The 8,524-nt window shown below is 38.3% G+C and overlaps 1 pseudogene; it reads left to right on the top strand.

Annotated features, from left to right (window-relative positions):
• The first annotated feature begins 2,097 nt into the window (after positions 1 to 2,097).
• On the top strand, positions 2,098 to 3,980 carry LOC128577960 (probable ATP-dependent RNA helicase DDX6; annotated as a pseudogene).
• Positions 3,981 to 8,524: the final 4,544 nt, after the last annotated feature.

Genomic DNA, 8,524 nt, shown 5'->3' with positions numbered 1-8,524 from the left:
TGTGTGCCCAGGTCTACATCATACTGCACTAAGAGGGATGCAATAGAAAGAGTTGACCTTGGCTTGGGGCCCATACCTTAGTGGTTAGGGTGCCAGCCACATACACCAGGGCTGGCAGGTTCGAACCCATCCCATGCCTGCTGAACAACAATGACAATAACAACAACAAAAATAGCTGGGCATTGTAGTAGGCACCTGTCGTCCCAGCTGCTTGGGAGGCTGAGGCAAGAGAATCGCTTAATCTCAAGAGTTTGAAGTTGCTATGAGCTGTGAGGCCACAGAGTGACATATAGTGAGACTCTGTCTTAAAAAAAAAAAAAAAGAAAGAAAGAAAAAAAGAAGAGGGGACCTCAATGCTATTTCTAGCTTTAAGGGAGCCCATACTCCAGAAGGATTAAGAAGATGATAAGAAGGACTAAGTTATACAAGTCACACTCCAAGTGCTGAGATGATCAGAAAAAGACAGATAACCAGAGTGACTACAGAGCTAACCCATGACAAATTAACAGCACTGGCTATAAAGCCCCTCCTTAGGGGTAACTCAGAGATGATGTGAGAGTTGACAAGGAATTGCCAGATGGAACAGCACGAATGACTGACATCAGGACTGAGAGAGACTGATATCACTATTGATTCTATTAAAAGGATAATTAATTAATTATTAAGATATTTAAGATATAACTAAGGGAGTATTATAAACAACTTTGTGCTAATAAATTTGACAATGTAGATAAAATGGACAAACCCAGTCAAAGAAAAAAGTTATCCAAGCTCACTCAAAAAGAAATAAACAGATGGCTTTACTATTATAAACAACTTTGTGCTAATAAATTTGACAATGTAGATAAAATGGACAAACCCAGTCAAAGAAAAAAGTTATCCAAGCTCACTCAAAAAGAAATAAACAAAATTTAAGGGGAAAATATGCCAATTCTACCCAAACTCTTCCATAAAATTGAAGAATAAAACACTTATTCTATGGGGCTAGATCACCCTGATACAAAAATTAGAGAAAGACAGCTTAGACTGAATGTTTGTTCCCCTCCTCAATTCATATGTAGAAACCCTAACGTTGGGTGATAATGAGGTGATAAATTGGATTAATGCTCTTATAAAAGAGGTTCCAGAGTTCTCTCACCCCTGCTACCATCCAAGGACACAGTGAGAAGGCACCATCTATGAACTGGGAAGCAGGCCCTCACCAGACACCAAATATGCCAATGCCTTGATATTGACTTCCCAACCTCTACAACTGTGAGAAATAAATGTCTGTTGTTTATAACCCATCCAGTCTATGCTATTCCATTACAGCAGCCCAAACATACTAAGACAAAGACATAAGAAAAGAAACTACACACAAATACACTTTGCGGTAATAGACACAAAATTTAAACAAAAATTTTAGCACATCAAATACAAAAATATATTAAAATAATAATACATCATGACTAGCTGGGGGTTATTCCATACATACAAGGCTGATTTTAACATTTAAAAATCAATCAACGGGAGGAGGAAGGAGCCGCTGTCATTTGGGGAACTTCAAGTCAACAATAAAGGACTGAGGTTTAAGTGAGTGAATTCAGATATAATTCAAGCTCGTTAGAGGGCTTTTAAAAAATAGAAGTTGATTTGGTACATGAGAGCAAGTTACTGCTGCTTACGTTTACAGACTTATAGGTGATTGCCTGCATTGCAATAAAGGACTCATATATTGAGGAAGACTTATATTTATCTCTTAGTTTTGGAGAGCCTAATAAACTATTATTACAGTTTCTCTACTGACTTTGAAAAGTTCTGAAGTTTGGGCAGCACCTGTTGCTCAGTGAGTAGGGTGCTAGCCACATATACTGAGGGTGGTGAGTTCAAACCCAGTCCCAGCCAAACTGCAACAAAAAATAGCCAGGCATTGTGGCAGGCACCTATAGTCCCAGCTACTCAGGAGACTGAGGCAAGAGAATAGCCTAAGCCCAAGAGCTGAAGGGTGATCCACAGCACTCTACCGAGAGCGACAAAATAACACTCTATCTCTAAAAAAAAAAAAAAGAATTTAAGAAAGTTCTGAAGTTTAAGAGACACCTTTGCAGTTAACACAGTATGAGCACAGCCAGAACAGAGAACTCTGTTATAATGGTTCTGTCCAGTCAATATGATCAACTGAGGGGGCCCTGTGAAACCCAATGGTGGCCCTGGAGGAGGGGGCACACAGACACAGCAAAAGATGAACCAGCTGAAAAACACCAACACAATCAATAATGTCACTCAGCAGCAAGCACAGAGTATGACCACCACTGTTAAACTTGGTGATGACTAGAAAAAGACTTTAAAACCCCCTCCAAAGAGGGGGGACATGGGAGTACGGAGGGTATTTGGGGGGACATCACCTAATGTGCATGATGCAATGGTACATTTCAAAACAATTAAGAAATGAGTATAATTGTGATGGACGTGTTACTTAGTTCAATGTAAGCATTTCACATTGTATACCGAAGCAGTACCCTGAACCCCATAAATGCATCAATGTACAAAGTTACAATTTAGTAAAAAATAATAATTAAAACAAACAAAAAAGTATGTAATTAGTTGTCTCCACTATGATTGGATTTCTGTCCAAGATAGTCTCCAATTTCTTCCCCTAAGAACTTGGCTAACTTCTGTAACTATATACAATAGAATTTATTCATAAAACAACTTCTGTAGCATATTTGAGATACAGTGAACACGAAATAAACATTTCATGACTTGGAAAAAAAAAAAACCTCCCTCCAAAGGATCTAAGAATTAAAACTTCAGATGTGACCTCCACAAAAGGCAATGAGTTTGAAGAGTACTGTTTGAAACGGGAGTTATTGATGGGAATTTTTGAAATGGGCTGGGAAAAACCATCTCCTGTTCAGGAGAACATTCCCATTGCTTTATCTGGTAGGGATATTTTAGCTAGAGCAAAACATGGAACAGGCAAGAGCAGTGCCTGCCTCATTCCCTTACTTGAAACAGCTAGACCTGAAGAAGGAAAATATACAAGCAATGGTGATTGTTCCTACTAGAGATCTTGCTCTACAGGTCAGTCAAATTTGCATCCAGGTCAGCAAACACATGGGAGGGACCAAGTGATGGCAACCACAGGAGGAACCAATTTACAACATGACATAATGAGATGAGGCTTGATGACACAGTTCACGTGGTGATCGCTACCCCTTGGAGAATCCTGGATCTTATTAAGAAAGGAGTAGCAAAGATTGATCACATCCAAATGATAGTATTGGATGAAGCATGTAAGTTGCTCTCACAGGATTTTGTGCAGATAATGGAGAATATCATTCTCACACTACCTAAAAACAGGCAGATTTCTACTATATTCCACTACTTTCCCTCTTAGTGTACAGAAGTTCATGAATTCTCATTTGTAGAAACCCTATGAGATTAACCTGATGGAGGAACTAACTTTGAAGGGAGTAACCCAGTACTACGCATATGTAACTGAGTGCCAAAAAGTACACTGCCTCAACACACTTTTCTCCAGGCTTTGGATAAACCAGTTGATCATTTTCTGTAACTCCTTTCAGCGAGTTGAATTGCTAGCCAAGAAGATTTCTCAACTGGGTTATTCTTGCTTCTATATTCATGCTAAAATGAGGCAGGAACATCACAATTGTGTATTTCATGATTTCCAAAATGGTTTATGCCAAAATCTTGTTTGCGTTGATCTGTTTACCTGGGGTATTGATAAATAAGCTGTGGATGTGGTAATAAATTTTGACTTCCCAAAGCTTTTAGAGACCTATTTCCATCGTACTGGAAGATCAGGTCGCCTTGGTCATCTTGGCTTAGCCATCAGCTTGATCACATATGATGATTGCTTCAATCTGAAAAGCACTGAGGAGCAGCTGGGAACAGAAATTAAACCTATCCCAAGCAACATTGACAAGAGCCTATATGTGGCAGGATACCACAGCAAGCCTGTAGAAGAAAAACCTTAACAAGCATGCTTTGACAAACTATAGGAGGCTCGTTTGGATGTGTGACACATCGTTTTGAGGGGGGGAAGCTCTTCTCTTTGTGGGTTTTTCATCTTCTTTTATTTTGGAACTATGAAGACTTAAAAGAGCTGAAGACTTTTTTTCTTTTTTTAACTGGTGAAGAGGGGAAAAAAGCTGAAAAGAAGGAATACACCTTTTTTGTTCTACTTATTTGCTCTGTGTGCTAACTGAACATTAGTTGCACTAACTGCCGCATTTTTTTTTAATGTTTTCTGGGGAGAGGGGACAAGGAAGGAGAAAAAAGAAGAGAAGGAGAGAAACCTAAAAAGAGAAGAATCTTGATGAACACAGAAGCTTGTCTGTGATTTCAAAATTCTATAACTGACCCTTGAGTGCATTTCAACTTCTCCCTAATTATTCATACTTTTTTTCTTTTTTTTTTTTTGCAGTTTTTGGCCGGGGCTGGGTTTGAACCCGCCACCTCTGGCATATGGGGCCAGCACCCTACCCCTTTGAGCCACAGGTGCTGCCCTACTCATACTTTTTTTTTAAAACCAGAGAGCTTATTACTTATTTGTGCAAAGTGCCTTATGCTATGAGACCATTCAGAATATCATCTTTTAGACACAGCCCAAGGAGTCAACAATAGTAATTCTTTCCTTTTTTCTTCCTTTAAAAAAAAATTTTTTTTAAGACAAAGTCTCACTATGTCGCCCTTGGTAGAGTGCTGTGCTATCACAGTTCACAGCAACCTCAGGGCACTATCAGAGCCTTGACCCTCTTTACTCTGTGGCAGAAGTGTGTCCCATAGAAAATTGGGTGTGTATACTTGTAAAACTTTGTAAATAAATTTTTTTGTTGTTGTTGTTGTTTTGTTTTTTGTTTTTTTGAAACAGAGTCTCAAGCTGTTGTCTTGGCCATGGTGTCACAGCTCACAGCAACCTCCAGCTCTCGGGCTTAGGTGATTCTCTTGCCTCAGCCTCCCAAGTAGCTGGGACTACGGGCGCCTGCCACAATGCCCGGCTTTTTTTTTTTTTTTTTTTGGTTGCAGATGTCATTGTTGCTTAGAAGGCCCAGGCCGGGTTCGAACCCACCACCCTAAGTGTATGTGGCCAGCGTCCTGCCGACTGAGCTATGGACGCCGCCTGTAAATAAGTTTTTATCTGGTTTCACATATATATGTGTGTGTGTGTGTGTGTGTGTATGTGTGTGTGTGTATATATATATATATATATATATATATATATATATATATATATTGGGGGGGGATGAAGGTCGGATTAAGGGAGAGTGATCATGGAAGCAGCCAAAAATGAGAGGGGCTCAGTTTTCCACAACACTAAATTCTAAAAAGTACTTTGGCCTCTTGCTATAGAAAGCAGATTTCTTAGGACCCTGTGTTAGGAAAGGGACTCAGAAGTCTGGAGTATACTGTTTGCTGCCATGCTGTCTCATCTAGTACCTTTGGAAGAGGCTTATAAAGAGAACAAGGAAACTTCAAAAAAATCTGTAATTCAAGATGCTTTTTTATTATTAAATCATAGCTGTGTACATTAATGTGATCATGGGACACCATACACTAGTTTCATAGACCGTTTGACACATTTTCATCACACTGGTTAACATAGCCTTCCTGGCATTTTCTTAGTTTTTGTGCTAAGACATTTACATTCCACATTTACTAAGTTTCACATATACCCTGGTAAAATGTACCACAAGTGTAATCCCACCAATCCCCCTCTCTCTGCCCACCTCCCCCTCCCTCCCCTCCCTTTCCCCCTTCCCCCTATTCTTAGGTTGTAACTGGGTTATAGAAGTAGATGTCTGGAACAGAATAGAGAACCAAGAGATGAATCCAGCTACTTACCGTTATTTAATCTTTGACAAGCCAATTAAAAACATTCAGTGGGGAAAAGATTCCCTATTTAACAAATGGTGCTGGGTGAACTGGCTGGCAACCTCAGAAGACTGAAACTGGACCCACACCTTTCACCATTAACTAAGATAGACTCTCACTGGATTAAAGATTTAACCGTAAGACATGAAACTATAAAAATACAAGAGCGTGCAGGGAAAACCCTTGAAGAAATCAGCCTGGGCAAGTATTTTATGAGGAGGACCTCCCGGGCAATTGAAGCAGCTTCAAGATGCTTTTTTGAAAATTTCTCTGATTTTGCTTTTTCCCCCTTACTGAAAGTTGGAGGAATTTTTCAAGCTCTGCAAAAGAGGGCAAAGATTAATCTACCTTGCAGTATGGAAAGTCAATGAATGTCAGTATCTTTGAACAGTGTGTGTATCAAGCATGGATTTGCATTTCAGAATATTTAGCCAGTACCAGCTTTGCTAATGTTAGCAGTTCAGGAACTTGATTTTCTGTGGATCATCTCCTTAAGTGTGTAAATGTGTTGCTCTCTGCCTACCTGCCTTATGCAGAAATGGGCAACCCCTGAGAGCTGTTAACTTTCACGCTACAGAAAACTGCTTGCCATTCTCTTGCATTGTGAAAAGAATTATCTATCATTTTGCACTGTAAATTGCTGGCAAATGCTTTATAGTTGATAGTGTTGCTTTAAATTGTGCCCCTCCCAGCATGCTTGATGTTTGGCCTGATCTCCAGACAAAAGGAGTGAGATGAATCAAAAATAGTGAACTTTTTTTTCAATGTTTTTAATTCCCTTTTAACCCAGTGTACTAGGTCAGTCAGGAGGCATGTGGGGGGAAACAAACAAAAAACAAAATTCTTTTAAAATTGATTTCCATATTCCATTGTTTTCAAAGCCCTTAGTTAATACAAAATAAGTCCTGCCATATGCTTTCATGCTTTAATTCATCTGGATAAAGGAAAAAAAATCAATCAACGTAATTCACCATATTAATAAACTAAAGGAAGCTGAGTATGGTGGCTCCTGCACGTAATCTCAACACTTTGGGAGGCCAATGCAGGAGGATCGCTTGAGGCCAGAAGATTGAGACCAGCCTGGGCAACATAGCAAGACCCTGTCTTTACAAAAAAATACAAAAGTACCTGGGCATGGTGCCATGTGCCTATATTCCCACTCAGGAGGCTAAGGAGAGAAGATTGCTTGAGCCTAGGAGTTTGAGGCTGCAGTGAACTATTATTGCACCACTGCACTCCAGCCTAGGTGAAAGAGCAAGATCCTGTCTCTGAGGGAAAAAAAGACAAAATTAAGGGAACGAAATGATAACCCATAGATGAGGAGAAAATCTTTGCAAAGGATATTCCTGATACAGGATTTGTAATACAGAATATGAGGAATTCCTAAAACTCAATAATGACAAAACAAGTAACCTAATTTTTTTTTAATTTTTATTTTTACATATACATGTGTTAATTAGGTTTCCATTTTTTTGCCTTCACAAAATTAAAAAGACTTAAAATTTAATAACAATAACAATGTTTAAGATAAGGACTAGAAACAAAAACCTCATAAAGAACGAACGAACATAAATACATTCAGAAAAGGAATCAGACGATTGCTACATCGAAATATTAAGCAATAATAATAATAATGCAAAGAAAGTAACATTGACATTGTTAAATAAGAGTATGTCTATTATAAAATGCTTTGACTCTGAGATTCAGTATGGAGTCATCAGTTAACTTCTTATTTTTTTTTAAGTATCAAAAAATAGACAACTAATATTTATAAATAAAAGTAAAAGATAATTTCAAAAAACAAATCATGCTAAATCTTATAGACAATAGAAAAAGAAGAAATACTTCAAAATCATTCTACTTGATCTGGGTACGCCTGATATTAAAATTGGAGAAAATATATTATTATAAAGGAGAAACTACAAACATATGTCACTTATAAATGAGGATAAAATATCCTAAACAACATATTAACAAGTTGAGTTAAAAATTGTTTAAGTAATATACTTTGGTCAAAATTGAAACCAATTTATGTGAAAATTAGTTACTCTTTTCTTTTCTTGTTCGTTTTTTTCTTCTTTTCCCTTCCCTTACCCCTTCCCTCCTTCTCTGTCTGCTCTCCCCTTCCTCCATGCCCCATCATGTCATTAATTATCATTAATTGTCTTCATATCAAAATTGAGTACATAGGATTCATACTTCTCCATTCCTGTGATGCTTCACTAAGAATAATGCATTCCACCTCCATCCAGATTAGTACCAATGCTGCAAAATCTACATTTTTTATGGCTGAATAATATTCCATGGTATACATATACCACAGCTTACTGATCCATTCCTGGGTTGAAGGACATTTAGGTTGTTTCCACATTTTGGCAATTGTAAATCGGGCTGCGATAAACAGCCTAGTACAAGTGTCTTTATAATAAAAGGGTTTTTTTCCTTCTGGATAGATGCCCAGTAATGGGACTGCAGGATCAAATGGGAGGTCTAACTTGAGTTCTTTGAGGTTTCTCCGTATTTCCTTCCAAAAAGGTTGTATTAGTTTGCAGTCCCACCAGCAGTGTAAAAGTGTTCCTTTCTCTCCACATCTGCACCACCATCTGCAGTTTTGAGATTTTGTGATATAGGCCATTCTTGCTGGGGC

Source organism: Nycticebus coucang, chromosome X (genome assembly GCF_027406575.1).
Source record: "Nycticebus coucang isolate mNycCou1 chromosome X, mNycCou1.pri, whole genome shotgun sequence".
NCBI lineage: Eukaryota > Metazoa > Chordata > Mammalia > Primates > Lorisidae > Nycticebus > Nycticebus coucang.
The sequence above is the reverse complement of the archived record's forward strand: the minus strand, read 5'-3'. Positions and strand labels throughout refer to the sequence as shown.